The sequence below is a fragment of the Elephas maximus genome, chromosome 2 (assembly GCF_024166365.1).
Source record: "Elephas maximus indicus isolate mEleMax1 chromosome 2, mEleMax1 primary haplotype, whole genome shotgun sequence".
In the NCBI taxonomy this organism is placed as follows: Eukaryota; Metazoa; Chordata; class Mammalia; order Proboscidea; family Elephantidae; genus Elephas; species Elephas maximus.
The window spans coordinates 180,528,200-180,546,090 of record NC_064820.1 but is presented as its reverse complement, the minus strand read 5'-3'; the positions used below and the strand labels follow the sequence as shown (position 1 = coordinate 180,546,090).

Here is a 17,891-nt window from a genome sequence, read left to right as displayed (position 1 = left end):
CAAAAAAAGACTAGACTTACTGGTCTGATAGAGGCTGGAGAAACCCTGAAAGTATGGTTCTCAGTCATCCTTTTAACTCAGTACTGAAGTCACTCCTGAGGTTCACCCTTCAGCCTAAGATTAGATGGGCCCATAAAACAAAACAAGACTAAATGGGCACACCAGCCCAGGAGCATGGACAAGAAGGCAGGAGGGGACAGGAAAGCTAGTAATGGGGAGCCCAGGGTCAATAAGGGGAGATTGTTGACAAGTACTGGAATTGGCAACCAATGTCACAAAACAGTATGTATATTGTTTACATGGGGCAAATGTGCTTTAAAAGACCTCTCCAAAATCTTAAAAAGCAAAGGTATCACTTTGAGGACTAAGGTGCGCCTGACCCAAGACGTGGTATTTTCAATCGCCTCATATGCATGTGAAAGATGGTCAGTGAATAAGGAAGACAAGAGAAGAATTGATGCCTTTGAATTATGGTGTTGGTGAAGAATATTGAAAATACCACAGACTGCCAGAAGGATGAACAAATCTTTCTTGGAAGAAATACAGCCAGAATTCTCCTTAGAAGTGAGGATGGTGAGACTTTGTCTCATATGCTTTGAACATGTTATCAGAAGAGATCAGTCCCTGGAGAAGGACGTTATGCTTGGTAAAGTACAGGGTCAGTGAAAAAGAGGAAGACAGACAGCAAGATAGATTAACACAGTGACAACGACAGTATCTCAAACATATCGATGATTGTGAGAATGGTGCAGGACTGGGCAGTGTTTTGTTCTGTTGTACATAGGTTTGCTATGAATCATTACCAACTTGACAATGCCTAACTACAACAAGCTGTTGGATAAGTGAACTTGAACCCCTTTTAATCTGTGGGTCCTTCTGTTCAAGATTCAAATTCCAGGAAGAGAGTATCTGACCTCTTGCTGTACCTTGGCCAGGGGTTGAGGGAGACCTTGATTTACTGTCCCATTGAATCTGTATACAAAACAAGATTAGGCTCCTGTGACTCAAAACTGAAGGAATTGATGCTGGGATGGCAATAAACAACATACTACAAACAAACAGATGAAGCATATATTTCCACAGCACTTTTATTATGGGAGTGAATTGCATAGCAGAACTATTCAGAAGCGAATGTTCTCCTGATGCTTTCTTATTTTTAAAATGTCAATATTTCTGTAGACATCCCATTAAAAATTAAGTATGGGGAATGTTGGTAACGTTCCAATTAAAATAGGCTAAAAAGAATGCAAAAGTAGAAGAACCGTGGTGGATCTGCAAAGCATTAGTGAATACAGCAGTCTGGAGTAGAGGGATTCTTAGAATGAAATAAATGAGGCTATGGTTTGTTCTTTATTAAATGGATTCTTCTGCCCAGGAAATGGCTGCTTCACCATATTTTATTTTGCTCCACTCTTCACTCAAATTAATAAGAAGTTCCTTTGTCTCTGTCGAGCACTAAACGCACAAGTAAATTGATGGACTCAGGCAAAGAAAGCATCCTAAGATTCAGTGGGGTAAAATTAATAGCAGGTTAGGGAACTGAGGTAGACATATTATTGTGTAATAAATGGCTTCCTCACATTTCTCATCTAGTAGCAGAGACCTAAGTTTCATAGTTTCCAATAATAAGACAACATTGCCTCTCTGTAGGGGACTTGGGCTAAGAAACCTTTCCCCTCCAGAAACTGAGAATGTGTGTTATGCATTTGCTGTTCAGTGGCTTTATTTTTTTGGTACCATTATCTCCTAAAATATTGGTACTTTTATTCATTAAATTATTTCCTAATGTTTATTATCTAATCAAAGCTGGATGAGATTACAACCAAATTGATCTTCATTTTAATTTGTGGGTGGCTTATTAAGCTTTTTCCTGGAAAGTTCCTTAAAGGGAAAATGAATTGTCCTAGGGTTTGAGTTTTAACTTTGTAGAATCTTAAGAATCCATGGGTAATATAACAGGTGAGTCTCATCATTTAGGCATTTAATTTATGCAAATCCAACTGGAGCAAGAGAATGAGAGAGTGAAGGAGGGAGAAAAAGATGGGGAGGGGAAGAGAGAAATGCCACTGTTGGAAGAAAAATTGGCTTATTGGACTTTTTAAGAGAAGATATTTTCATCTACAATTTACCTAGAGAATGAAAAGTTTTGCTTCATGTGCAGATTTTACACAGCAATATAATTTATGTGAAAAGATCAAATAACCTTCTCTGTGTCCCCTTAAGTTTTTAAGAATTGGAAGATACCTTAGAAGTGTTTTAAACATGTAATCTCCTGACAAGTATCAAAATCACCTGCGGATCCTTGGTAAAATGCAAATTCTTTAGCCCACTGCAGACTTGCTGCATTGAAACCTTTGAGGATGAGACTCAGGAATCTCATTTTTAGCAGGTTTTCCAGGGGAGTGTGATATATTTAAATTTAAGAAGTGTTGTCTGGTCTTTAATCCAAAACACCCTTATATAAGTTTCCTGGGTCTACCATACCAAAATACTAGAAATTCGGTGGCTTATAAGAACACAAATGTATTGACTCACAGATCTGGTGTCAAGAAGTCTGAAGTCAGAGTATTGACATGTGGATTCCTTATGAGGACTTTGAGGGAGAATCTGTTTCATACCTCTCTCCTAGCTTCTGGTGACAGCCAGCAAGACTTGGCTTGTAGATCACTTTAATCTCTGCCTCTATCTATGCGTAACCTTCTTCCCTCTGTATATGTTTGCATCACTTTTCCTCTTTTATAAGGACACAATTTATGTTGGATTAGGACTCATGCTACTCTAGTGTGACCTCATGTTAACTGATAACATCTTCAAAAACCGTATTTCCAAACAAGGTCATATTCACAACTACCAGAGTGTTAGAATTTCAGCATATCTTTTTGAGGGAAAGAAATCAATCCATAACATTCCCTTTTATTCTTTAAAGAGAGTCTCTGGAGGACAGAAAGGTGAAGCGACTTGCTCAGGGTAGCACAGTCTGTTAATGGATATTTATTTGTGTAGTAATTTCAAAACTTGTGCTTTTTTCCTACACATGATTTAAACTCTCATGTGTCACCCCTAAATAAGGAAAATCATATGTTTGTTATACACTATTTAATCACTATAATGAATAATGAAACAATTGAGGTAAATGTGGTTTTCAGCGGGCATTGTAGAACCAAGAAGAAGAGTTAACGTATGAAGGTGATATAACCTGGATTCTAACTCTGTGGTTACCCTCTTGTATGACTTAACCAAATAACTCACCCTCATATATTTCATGGGTTCTCTGTGTTTGTTTTTTCATGTTTATCAAAATAACATAAGCTTGTTGCAAAATTCAAACATCGAAGAAATATAGAGCGTAGGAAATGTCTTTTGTAATCCCACTCCTTAGATCACCTCTTGCAGTAGAAATTGTAAGTTGTCTACTCAATACCCATTCTGGTTTTCTCCCTTAATAACATACCCCTGAATTGTAGAGGTGGGGAAGGGAAGCAGTGTGTGCTGCTAAATACAGGCAGTCCTCCACTTTCGCTGGGGTTGCATTCTGAGGACTCCATTGTAAGTCAGTTCTGACATAAGTTGAATACCTCATCTTTTTTTTTTTTTTTAGTTTTTATTATTATTACCTTTTATTATCAGTATCTTTATAAATCTAATCGTTATTTGTCTTTGGGGGTTGGAAGCATTACATATAAACTTAGATATATTTGAAAACATTCAGTTAAAAAAACCTATTGCTGTTGAGTTGATTCTAACTCATAGCGACGCTATATACATACATTAAAAAAATATACAAATCATAAAAAAGGCAGTCATAAATATGTTTCTTTGTAACTTGAATACGTTGTAAGTTGGGGACTACCTGTGTCTACAATTTTCAGCCTCTTGTAGATAATAATGACTAATGAAATGTAAGCAGAAGTCATTTGGTAGTGATACTAGGAAGACTTTTTAAAGAGGGATGCTCCCTTCCCCTTCTTCCCTTCTTCCTGCCTAGAGGATATGATGACTAAAGCAGCAGCTCCCATATTGTGATTGAGACAACCTTGAGAAGGGAAGCCACATGTTAAAGAGGGTGAAACAGAAAGATGGAAGAAGTGTAGAGTAACAATAATAATACCGTAGATCTTCCATATGAGCCTTGGTCTCCCTACCTCTACTGGACTCCCATAATGAGAGAAAATACACCTCTAACTTGCTTAAGCAACTGCTTTATCAGGTCTGTGTCTTAGCAGCCGAGTGCAATTTCAAATGTAAATGACACTCTTCATTCTTCATTGTATATATGCATTCAGATTTTGACTCAATCATCCTAAGCCCTTGGGAAGATGTGGAAAGGTCAGACTATATAGGGCAAAAAAAAAAAAAAAAAAAAAAAGAGTTGGTGTGGTGTAGAAATAAATGAGATAAAGAAATGCAGAGCAATGATGAGATTGTAAGAACAATTAAGAATTTTGAGAGTACTTCCTGTGAGCTTCTACTTTCATTCGTATAAGTAAATGAACATATATAGAATATTTTGTAAAAGCCATTTCTTGTTTTTGTCTGGCTGGTATCCATTTTTCATCTCCTAGGTTGCCATGAACTGGACCTATAAGCAACATCATGATATTCAGCGAAAATATTGAAATGTCAAGGATTTCATTTTACTTGGATCAATGCACATGGAAGCAGCAGTCAAGAAATCAAACTACACATTGCATTGGGCAAATCAGCTGCAAAAGACCTCTTTAAAGCATTGAAAAGCAAACATGTTACTTTGAGGAATAAGGTTCACCTGGCCCAAGCCATGGTATTTTCAATTGCCTTATACACATAAGAAAGCTGGCCAATGAATAAGACATAAGAATTGATGCCTTTAAACTACTGTGTTGGCAAAGAATATCGAATACACCGTGGGTTGCCCAGAAGAATGAACAAGTCTGTCTTAGAAGAAGTGCACAGTCAGAGTGTTCCTTGGAAGCAAGGATGGCGAGACTTTGTCTCGTGTACTTTGGACATGTTATCAGGAGGGACCAGTCCCTGGAGAAAGACATCATGCTTGGTAAAGTAGAGAGCAAAAAAGAGGAAGACCCTGGGTGAGATGAATTGACACAGTGGCTGCAACAATGGGCTCAAACATAGCAACGATTGTGAGAATGGTGCACAATTGGGCACTGTTTCGTTTTGTTGTACATAGTGTTGCCGTGAGTCACGGTGGACTTGATGGCACCTAACAACATCAGCAAGGTTGTCATAAGTCAAAACTGACTTGAGAGCAAAAGGAGTTTTTGTTTTGCTTTGTTTTGGGGTGGGAGGAAACCTCTCCCATACTCTCAGTTCCAACAGTTTGGATGGGACTGACATCATTCTCTAGCACAACAGTTAGGCAAATGACTCAGGCTGGTCCAACCAGCATATTCCATCCCCTTCACATGTGTGGTCTAGGAATCAGCAATGTGGCACAAGCCAGACTGATAGAGCCTCAGTAAAGATGGGGAAAGAAGAGCTCACATTCTTCTAGTTGTGAGGAGCATGAAAACTGGAACCTGCCTGTGGATGCTTCAGGAGAAAGTCAGCTTGAAAAAGATGCAGGGAAAACAGATTTGAGAGACAAAGAGGAATAGATTTCTGACAACATAATTTTAAACAAGTTCCCTAAGTGATTTTGTGTAGGTGGTTCAAGGCTCTACTTTGAAAATCATTGTTTTATATTTCAACTTTAGTAAAGAGGCTGAAATACCCTAAAAGGATCAGACCTATTGTATTAACTCCTCTTGTAATATTTGCTTATTTCTTGTGTATTTTAACCTTCTATTCCCATTGATTGAGGTTTTTTTGTGCTTAGACACCCTCTATTTCACACTATTTGAGATGTTTAATAACCTCATTTGTCTTCTCCTTCTACCTGTGAGGAAAGGGCCCATACTGGTAAGACTGGGATCTGGTGCTAGTGATTGGGTAAGAAAGTCTAAGGGTTCACCCTTCCATCCAATCTGTTTCCTTGGTTACTGCATCTAAAAGTAAGCTTTTGTTCCTAGAAGTCACAGAAAAAGCTTTTGCCACATTCATAGAAGCTTCAAATTCCAAAACACCATTCAGCAATTCCCCAAAGTATTATAACCAATATGTTCAACTAACATGCAAAAACAATCTCTTTTTTCTCTAGCTGAACCTTCTGCAGCAATATTTTCTCAAAAACTGTACCTTGGGGGGCCATTCTGCTCTGCTATTGAGCCTGCAATATGACTTTATTAGAGCCAAAATACATCTTTATATCACAATCATTGCTGTAATAAATGGGATAACAGAGAATATTTATTGAGTAAGGCTATGAGTTACTCAAGAGAGTTGTATATTATATTAAAAAAAAAAAACAAAAATAAATTTGAGACTGAAAAAAAAAATCCTTCCCAGCAGCGATACGCCAGCCTGTAGAACACAATCTTAGATGTTTCCACAATCAAAAGGCTAACACTAGTCCCTGTCATTATTTCAACTTGCTAAGTAAAAGTGTTCTGTTTAGGTTGATTGCAAAAGATAACGGCTTGTCTTGTAGGGGAATATCAATATCTCATGCTTTCTGTAGAAGAGAATGAAACTTATTCTTTAAGATAACTTATTTGAAGTATCAAATGTGTACCCTGTTTTATGTCCTTATTTTAAAGGACACATATGGCTTTCTTTAAGATGCCCTCATTTTTTAAGAGTATATATTTTACTAAGTTATTTTGCATTCTGCTTGAGCAGGCTGGTAAAGTATTGGGGACTTAACTGCCACTTGTTTTTAATTTACCCAACTCTGAAAAACAGCAGCATTTGCTATTACCTTCTATAAAATGACATATAAGGCAAAATTTAATATTTCTACATAAAATTATTTGAACTTCTTCAGATGTGTTTTATTAGGAAAAGCAACATGATAAGTTAAGAGAATGGGTAAATTCAACCACAAACATTCTTCTTTCTGCCTTCTTTCTTAGATTCAAGGAAATGCTCAGAGTACAGGATAACTCCCGAACCACTGCCTAAGACTCCTTTATCTTCTGTTTATTCAGGCAGTCAATCCTCCAGTTAGGCAGCAAAAACTTGGAGATTACTTAAGAGTGCTTCAGAATAACCCAAAATGCATGTTATGAATGCAGATTCTCAGGTCTCACTATCTCGGTAGGTTAAGGATAAACCAAATCAAACCCATTGACACTGAGTCAATTCTGACTCATAGCAACTGTATAGGACAGAGTAGAATTTCCCCAAAGTGTTTCCAAGGAGCAGCTGGTGGATTCAAACTGCCGAACTTTTGGTTAGCAGCTATAGCTCTTAACCACTATGCCACCAAGGATAGTATATATAAATCACTATTTTACCAGGTTTTTGCAGGTAGTTCTGATTTAGGTGGACTAAAGTTAGGAAAATACTCTCTATGTGCTGTGAATTCTAATATTAAATGTGATTGAAATTATCAGAACACTTCAAATAGGTTGTGTGCAGCAAGTGTGGCACTCAAGGTGCAAAATTTAAGGAGGCGCTCACTGTCAGTAATTAGCCCTGCTCTTCCAGAAGTCTTGGAGAACTGTATTACTTTTGTTGTTGTTGTTAGGTACCTTCGAGGTGGTTCTGACTTATAGAGACCCTACGTACAACAGAAGTAAGCACTGCCCATACTGTGCCATTCTCACAATCATTGTTATGCTTGAGCCCATTATTCAATCACTGTGTCAATACATCTCCTTGAGGGCCTTCCTCTTTTTCGATGACCCTCTACTTTTTCAAGCATGATGTCCTTCTCCAGGGACTGATCCCTCCTGATAACATGTCCAAAGTATGTGAGATGTAGTCTCGTCATCCTTGCTTCTAAGGAGCGTTCTGGTTGTACTTCTTCCAAGACAAATTTGTTCATTCTTTTGGCAGTCCATGGTATATTCAGTATTCTTCACCAGCACCGCAATTCAAAGGTGTCAATTCTTCTTTGGTCTTTGTTACCCATTGTCAAGCTTTCTAATGTATATAAGGCAATCGAAAACACCATGGCTTGGGTCAGGTGCTCCTTAGTCTTCAAGGTGACATCTTTGCTTTTCAACACTTTAAAGAGATCTTTTGCAGCAGATTTGCCCAATGCCATGTGTCTTTTGATTACTCGATTGCTGTTTCTGTGGGTGTTGACAGCGAATCCAAATTCAACGAAATCCTTTACGATTTCAGCCTTTTCTCGGTTTATTGCCTTATGTCTGAAATACCTATGATGTCAGCCAACCCGACCGTTCTGTGAAATTTTTTAGCTTCTCCCTACTCCCCACCTTTCAAGGCCTGTAGTTCATCATGGCTTTGGCTTCCTGGGTTCTCAGAGACTGGGAAGACAGCTCAGCTGTTTGTCACATGGGTGAATGTAATGTAAGTTTCTCTCCTTAATACCAGCATTACTTTCAGATCATCAGTGAGTTAATTGAACAAATGGCAGAGATCTTGCCAAAATCTGAGAGCTCGTCCTCTGAACTTGCAAGTCATTTTAAGTGTAAGCTCATTTAAATAGCCCAAAAGCTTTTAGATAAATAGAATTTGGCAGATAAGTAGCACTTAGGGAGGGTAAGAACAGATACAATGAAAGAGCCAAGTGAAGTGAATAATTTCTTTTTCCTCTCGTAGAAGTAAATTACATTACAGTCATGCATTGTTTTACATCCATGACACATTTTGCGAAATAGGGCATTATGTGATTTGGACATTGTGTGAACCTAGTATTATCTGCAGGCATTCCCCGTGTTACCAACATCTGAGATATATAACCTGTAGTTACAAACCAACCCCAGTAAAGCCTATTATATTAAAAATGCAAGGTACTTAACAATGGTTCATAATAACAAACAGGGGTTGCTTTGCATTATTGTTATTATTACTTTATTATTATGTTAAAGATGTTTTAATGTGTCTACGTCTCATTCTCTGATTGGGTTTCTGAACTTAGGGGACCAAATGTATATGTGATTGGACATTGCCCAAATGAATGTTAAATGGTACATGACTGTATAAGAAATAAGCCAGTGACAATGGAAAGAGTTTTATTAAAGCAGCTTCACTCACATTTTTGACCTCTTCTGATTATATGCCAAAAATCAAAAGGATTATTATCCGATTATTAGAAGCTTTCACGTTGTCAGCACCATTTTAAATTGTTCCATTCAGAGCAATCTGAACAAGGTAAAAGGAACTTCTCCTGCCAAGTGGGAGGTGAGAAGAGGATTTTACACCACGACCATAGACTTCTTCCACGTGGAGGGCACATAGTTATTTTTGTTGTTGTTGTTGTGTGCTGTCAAGTCAATTCTGACTTATTGCTATCCTATATGACAGAGTAGAACTGCTCCATAGGGTTTCTTAGGCTATAATCTTTAACGAAGCAGATCACCAGGTCTTTTCTCCAGTAGAGTGACTGGTGGTTATAATCTCCAAGCTTTTGGTTAGCAGCCAAGTGTATAACCATTGCATCACCAGGGCTCCTTGAGGATCTGGAGAAGATATTTCCCTAAATTCTGAATTAATTGGCAAGGGATGGGGCTGGGCATTGGTTCTTCTACAAGCTCCCCAGTCAATCCTCATGTGCAAGCAGACTGAAAACCAGAGACCTAAGCCTTATAGATTAGATGGGTTGGAAAGTCATAAACAGGTATTCCCAGACTTATGACGCATTTGAGTTATGATGAACCTCACTTTTTTTAAAATTAATTTTCATCGTGCTTTATGTGAAAGTTTACAAATCAAGTCATTCTCTCATACAAAAATTTATATGCACCTTGCTATATACTCCTAATTGCTCCCCCCCAATGAGACAGCACACTCCTTCCCTCCACTTTCTTTCCTGGTATCCATTCGGGCAGCATCTGATCCCCTCTGCCTTCTCATCTCCCCTTCAGATGGGAGATGCCAACATAGTCTTATGTGCCTACTTGATCCAAGAAGCTTGTTCTTCACCAGTATCATTTTCCATCCCATATTCCAGTCCAATCTCTGTCTGAAGAGTTGGCTTTGGGAATGGTTCCTGTCTTGGGCTAACAGAAGGTCTGGGGACTGTGACCTCTGGGGTTCTTTTAGTCCCAGTCTGACAATTAAGGCTGGTCTTTTCATGAGAATTTGGGGTCTGCATCCCACTGCTCTCCTGCCCCCTCAGGGATTCTTTGTTTTGTTCCCTGTCAGGGCAGTCATCGGTTGTGGCCAGGCACCATCTAGCTGTTCTGGTCTCAGGCTAATGTAGTCTCTGGTTTCTGTGGTCCTTTCTGTCTCTTAGACTCATAATTACCTTGTGTCTTTGGTGTTCTTATTCTTCCTTGCTCCAGGTGGGTTGAGACCAATTGATTCATCTTAGATGGCCACTTGCTAGCATTTAAGACACCAGACGCCGCTTTCCAAAGTGGGATGCAGAATGTTTTCTTAATAGATTTTATTATGCCAATTGACTTAGATGTCCCCTGAAACCATGGTCCCGAAGCCCCCGCCCCTGCTATGCTGGCCTTGGAAGCATTCAGTTTATTCAGGAAACTTCTTTGATTTTGGTTTAGCCCAGCTGTGTTGACCTCTCCTGTATTGTGTGTTGTCTTTCCCTTCACCTAAAATAAAACTTATCTACTACCTAATTAGTGAAAACCCCTCTCTCCCAGTCCCACTTAGCATAATGTCTTCCAGATTTCTCCATGTTATGAAATGTTTCGTGGATTCATCACTGTTCTTTATCAATGTGTCGTATTCCATTGTGTGAATATACCATAATTTATTTATCCATTCATCTGTTGATGGGCACCTTGGTTGCTTCCATCTTTTTGCTATTATAAACAATGCTGCAAAGAACATGGGTGTGCATATATCTGTTTGTGTAAAGGCCCTTATTTCTCTAGGATATATTTCAAGGAGTGGGATTGCTGGATCGTATGGTAGTTCTATTTCTAGTTTTTTAAGGAAGCTCCAAATCGATTTCCAGAGTGTTTGTACCATTTTACATTCCCACCAGCAGTGTATAAGTGCTCCAATCTCTCCACAACCTCTCTAACATTTATTATTTTGTGTTTTTTGGATTAATGCCAGGCTTGTTGGAGTGAGATAGAATCTCATTGTAATTTTGATTTGCATTTCTCTAATGGCTAATGATGGTGAGCATTTCCTCATGTGTCTGTTAGCTACCTTAAAGTCTTCTTTAGTGAAGTGCCTGTTCATATCCTTTGCCCAGTTTTTAATTAGCTTATTTGTCTTTTTGTAGTTGAGTTTTTGCACTCTCATGTAGATTTTAGAGATCAGGTGCTGATTGGAAATGTCATAGATAAAAACTTTTTCCCAGTCTGTAGGTAGTCTTTTTACTCTTTTGGTGAAGTCTTTGGATGAGCATAGGTGTATGATTTTTAGGAGCTTCCAGTTATCTAGTTTTTCTTCTGCACTGTTAGTAGTGTTTTGTATTCTGTTTATGCCATGTATTAGGGCTCCTAATGTTGTCCTTATTTTTTCTTCCACGGTCTTTATCATTTTAGATTTTATATTTAGGTCTTTGATCCATTTTGAGTTAATTTTTGTGCTTGGTGTGAGGTATGGGTCTTGTTTCATTTTTTTGCAGATGTATATGCAGTTATGCCAACGCCGTTTTGAACCTCACTTATGACAGTCCATTTTTGTTGTTGTTGTTTTTGGTACGTTTTATTGTTAGTAATATGCACTACATACAATGTTGCAGCACACAATTTGCTGATGTTATCATTCTCATGCCAACCGCCAAAGACAAATAAATATTGGATTTATAAAGATATTGATAATAAAAGGCAATAATAAAGAGAATTAAATGAGTAAATAACAAGGTATTCAGCTAAAGTCAGAACCAATTTACAATGGATTCATCAGAATGGAACCCTGTCATAAGCTGGGGACTACCGATACTAAAACATTTTGTATGGGAAGCAGGAGTTGGGCTAACTCTTTGAGACTGAACTAATATAATCACTAGAGGTATTATATGGAGGGTGAGAGTCTGCATCATTCTACATCGTTCTACCTCACATGGTGTCACTGACCATGAGTTCAGAAACCAGTGAATTACAGGTAGTCCTTGACTTACAAACTATTTGAGTTACAAGTTACGATGAACCACACTTAGGACTGTTTTTTAGTACAGTGTTGCAACACATATTTGCTGATGTTATATTCTCAGATGTTGGCTTGCAGACATTTATACGCAAAGTTTCCAACCCCAAAAGACAAAGATTGGATTTATAAAGATATTGGTAATAAAAGGCAATACTAATGAAAAAAATAAAAGAGATATTCAACTGAAATATCAGAATTGACTTATGATGGAATTGTCACAATGGAGCCTTATAAATTGTAAGTAGGGGATTGCCTCTATAAAACTGATATCTCCATTAAACCAGAGGTTTGCTAAGTGGCAATGCACAGGTCAGATTCACATATCAAAAATCAAACCAAACCTGTTGCTGTCCAGCTGATCCCTACTCATGGCAACACCATGTGTTACACAGCTGAACTGCTACATAGGGTTTTCTTGACTGTAAACTTTACAGAAGTAGATTGTCAGGCCTGTTTTCTGTGGCATCACTGGGTGGGTTCCAAACATCAACCTTGAAATTAGTGGTTGAGCTCAAGTCATTTGTCCCACCTATGGACACACAGATGTGTCTTATTTGACTTCATCATGCTTTAAAACTTTAAAAGTTACTTACTAATGATTTAAATGAATGACAGTGATATCAGTGATAGGATAATATGCATACACCTACAAGGAAGACCAGTTAATATGGCTATTATTCAAACTTATGCATCAACCACTAAAGACATAGATGAGGAAACTGAAGTTTTTACTAACCTTTGCAGTCTGAAATTGATCAAACATTCGATCAAGATGCATTGATAGTTACTGGTGATGGGAATATAAAAGGTGGAAACAAAGAAGAAGGATCAGAAGTTGGAAAATATGGCTTTGGTGATAGAAACAATGCTGGAGATCACATGACAGAATTTTGCAAGACCAATGACTTATTTGTTGCAAATACCGTTTTTCAACAACAAAAACAGTGACTATCCACGTGGACCTCACTACATGGAACACACAAGAATTAAAGTGAATACATCTGTGGAAAGAGAAGATGAAGGTGCTCAATATCATCAGTTAGAATAAGCCAGGGGCTAACTGCAGAGCAGACCATCAATTGCTAATATGCAAGTTCAAGTTGAAGCTGAAGGAAATTAAAATAAGTCCACTACAGACAAAGTACTGTGTTGAGTACATCCCACCTGATTTTACAGACCATCACCAGAAAGATTTGACTCATTGAACACTAATGAATGAAGACCAGATGAGTTGTGGGATGACAACAAGGACATCGTATATGAAGAAAGCAAAGGGTCATTAAAAAGACAGGAAACAATGAAAAGACCAAAATGAATGTCAGAGAGACTCTGAAAGTTGGTCTTGAATGTAGATCAGCTAAAGTGAACAGAAGAAATGATGAAGTAAAAGAATTGAACAGAAGATTTTGAAAGGGCAGCATGAGAAGACAAAGTAAAATATTATAATGAAATGTGCAAAGACCTGGAGTTAGGGAATCGAAAGGGAAGAACACACTTGGCATTTCTCAAGCTGAAAACCTGAAGAAAATATTTAAGCCTCGAGTTGCAATATGGAAAGATTCTATGGACAAAATATTGAAAGACATAGGAAGCATTAAAAGAAGATGGAAAGAACACAGAGAGTCACTGTACCAAAAAGAATTGGTCAATGTTCAACCATTTCATGAGGTAGCATAAGGTTAAGAACCGATGGTATTGAAGGAAGAAGTCCAAGCAGCACTAAAGACATTGGCAAAAAACAAGTCTCCAGGAGTTAAGGAATACCAATTGAGATGTTTCAACAAATGGATGCAACTCTGAAAGCTCTCACTCATCTATGCCAAGAAATTTTGAAGACAGCTACTTGGCCAAACAACTAGAAGAAATCCATATGTGTGCCCATTCCTAAGAAATATGATCCAACAGAATGAGGAAATTATCAAACAATATCATTAATATCACACTCAAGTAAATTTTTGCTGAAGATAATTCAAATGTGATTGCAGCAGTAGACTGATGGGGAATTGCCAGTAATTCAAGCCAGATTCAGAAGAAGATGTGTAGTGAGGGATATCATTGCTGATTTCAGATGGACCGTGGCTGAAAGCAGAGAATACCAGAAAGATGTTTACCTGTGTTTTACTGACTATACAAAAGCATTCGACTGTGTGGATCATAACAAATTAGGGGTGATATTGAAAAGAATGGTAATTGCAGAACACTTAATTGTGGTCATGTAGAACCTGTACATAGGCCAAGAGGCAGTAATTTGAACAGCCTAAGAGTCCATACAGAAAGTGCTGAGAAGGAAGTAAAGGGGAGCTCTGAGGGGGAAGGGAGAGTGTGAGAGGAGATAAGAGCAAGCCAGGATGTGACTTTAGGTTAGGGAATTGGTGTAAGAAGGGAATGGGCTGCTGCCTAGGAAAAGCAGATGGGTTTAAGTGTGAAGACCCACAGTGAGAGCCTTGTTTGAGCACCAGGAATCCCTTGGGAGGGGAGTCTTCAAGGGCAAACCCACTGCCATCTTGGGAGAGAGACCCACTTCTTCCTGCCTGGGGGACATGGGCAGGTTGTCATTTTCTAAGCTGGAGTGATCTGTGAGTGCTTCCCTGCATCTGGGAAGATTTCTGTTACATGGTGCGGTGTTTAAGCACACAACTGCTAACTGAAAGGTCAGCAATTCAAACCCACCAGCCGCTCTGTGGTAGAAAGCTGTGGCTGTGTGCTTTCTTAAAGATTACAGCCTAGGAAACCCTACAGGATAGTTCTGCTCTGTGCTATAGGGTCCCTATGAGTTGGAATCGACTCAACGGCAATGAATTTGATTTTTTTGGAGGGGGTGGGGTATATTTTAGAAGCAAATCTTACTGTCTTAAAGAGTGTGTGTGATATTAAGAGGAGGTGGATGAGACGCGTAGGTGCAAAATTTAGGGAGGCACTTACTCTGAGTTGTACACCTGTGCCTCCTCAAATCTTGCTTTCTGGGTGCCTCACTTACCACACTCTAGTCTGGGCTCTGCAACAGCACATGTTGAACAGTTAGTTTGCATTCAGAGACTGCAAGCTGGAGAGAGAAATTCAGAATCATCAGTGAATAGATGCTGAAGACACAGAGCTGGATGAGAATCTAAGAGAGTGAGAGCCTGTGCTGTAGCAGACATGGTATGTGTAATTTACAAGTGTTCCTTTCTTGGTGACTTCCTCTTAACAATATTAGTGTTTTGAAGAGCAGAGACCACAATCTGTAACTCATAGCTACAGCTCTGGAATCAGATACACTGAGGTCTTAACCCTGACTCAACTTCCTGCTTTACCAGTTGTCATCGTCACGTTGACCCCAACTTATGGAGACCCCATGTGTGTTGCAGAGAACAGTGCTTCATATAGTTTTCATTCGTTGAATTTTTGAAAATTGATTGCCAGAACTTTCTTCCCAAGATGTCTCTGTGTGACTTGGAAAATGGCAGCTCTCTTCTTGCATGAGGAAGAACAAGAGCCGGAACCACAGAAGAGTGTAAAAGAATCCAACATGGGGGCTGTTATGATAAAGACGCTCAACAAATTTTCATTGAGGTGGATCATGTAAGCAAAGATAATGAAATTCACTTTTTCAGGGTGGTTTCAAATACAAAACCAGTCATTTTGAAAAGAGCCACCCAGAGTCCTCACTAAAAAAGAAAGGCCACCTCAGTCAAGGTATTGCTCATGCATTGCTGACTGAAAATTATGGACTTTTATATCAAAAGAGGTGGCCATCTGGCCAGTTTCTCAACCTGAATCAAGATCTACAGATGATCCCATTACTGATTGTTCCTCCACACCTGGTTACAAAAGGAAATCACCTAACATTTTGTCTCATAATTCCTCAGATTGGCTCTCATCATGGACTCAGCGTGTAGTTGGTGCCATTCATTCTTTCTGCAGGTGGTACAGATAAAAGTCCTCATGACTCAAAGAAACTTTCCACTTACGATATGAACACTAGAAATCCCAAAAGGCTTAAACTCAATCCCAGGGGGATATTCTTCAGGTACTCCTTCGGGTATCTCCTCTACAGTGGACACATAGTACACCCTCAAAAGGTCGAGTCATGGTCAAAATGAAGCACTGTTTCCTCGGGCTTGTGCAAATGATGAAACACATTTTAATCTTAGGAATCCAGTTATAAAAAATAGCTTTGAAGAATTAGTGGAAACAGACTTTCAAGAATAGCAAATCAAGGTAAGACCTTTGATTCCAAGAAAGGAATCCTTATTGTGTTTCTTCATGACTGCTACTATGGAAATTTGGAACATGAAGGAGATTGACAGCCCGAACAGAAGACTCACACAACCTTCAAATGCCTCAGCTGCCAGAAAGTACTAAAGAATGTAAAGTTTATGAACTACATGAAACACCATTTGGAACTCTAGAGGCAGAGGGGTGACAGTTGGGATAGCCACACCACCTGCCAACACTGCCATCAGCAGTTTCCCACTCCCTTCCAGATGCAGGATCACATTGAAAATGTGCACATTGCCCAGGAACCCTCCACTATTTGTAAAATTTGTGAGTTGTTGTTCAAAACAGACCAGGTTCTCTTACAACACATGAAGGAAACGCATAAGTATGTTGAAATACCCTATGTGTGTCAGGTTTGCAATTACAAATCGCTGGCCTTCACTGATGTGGAAACCCATTTTAGAACCTGCCATGAAAACACTAAGAATTTGCTTTGTCCATTTTGTCCCAAAATTTTCCAAAACTTCAACACCATACATGAATCATTGTTGGAAGCATTGGGACAATATAGTCTTTCAGTGTTCCAAATGTAGCCTGTAGTTTTTGACCTCAAAGGAAAATACTGAACACAAAACCAAGAACCATCAAACATTAAAAAGTCAGAACAACTGGAAGGGTTGCTTCCTGAAATGAAGGTTACTATTCAAACTTCATTTCAATGAGGATCAAGAGGCTCAGCATCAATTGCAACACTGACGCTTGGCTGTCACCTGCAAGAACTAAAAAGAGAGTAGCTGTGACTCATTTGCAGCTAGAGTCCTGGCTGAAAATTATGTTCTATATGCTTCCGGGAACTCTAAAAATCAGAAGTGAGCTAGGCAATCTGTACATCTTGGCTGTAGATTCTGACAAGCAATATCATCCAGTGTGGGGTTTTCCAGTGACAATTTTCAGCTCCCTAGTGTCAAGAAGTAGCCCAAAATTCTCCTTTATGCCCCCTCCTAGTCAAGCCCCCTTACTATCCTGACTTACATGAGGATAGAACACTTTTGCCTGTTTTTGAACTTTAAATAAATGGAATCACAGCATAGATTCTTTTTTCTGACTTCTTTTAAATAATGTCTGTGAGATGAATCCTTGTGCGTAGGAGCCGAGCATTCTTTTTCATTGTTGGATAGAATCCCTTTAAATAAATATGGCACCATTTTATACATCCGTTTTAATTTGAGGCTGATTCTTTTTCTATTTTGAATAAAACTGCTATGGACATTTTTGTACGTCTTTTGATGGATGTATGTACTAATTTCTCTTGGATATATATAGCTATGGGGAGAAGTGCTAGAACTGAACATATTTAACTTTAGTGTTTATACCGCCTATCACTTTTACAAAGTGAAACAATTTGTGTTCTCACCAGCAATATTGATAGTTCCATTGCTACAGATCATTTCCAGCACTTAGTACTGTCTAATTAAAGGGTTACTTAGAACCATTCTGTTGAAGTTGTAGTGGTATCTCTTGATGGTTTTAATTTATTTCCCTAATGAGGAACATAAGTCTTTTCATACGGTTATTAGCCATTTGGATATTATTCTCTCTCATGAATTGTC

The 17,891-nt window shown here is 38.6% G+C and overlaps 1 pseudogene; it reads left to right on the top strand.

Moving 5' to 3' along the window:
• LOC126067246 (zinc finger protein 280A-like) overlaps window positions 1–17,075 on the top strand; it is a 41,288-nt pseudogene extending 24,213 nt beyond the window's left edge.
• Window positions 17,076–17,891: the final 816 nt, after the last annotated feature.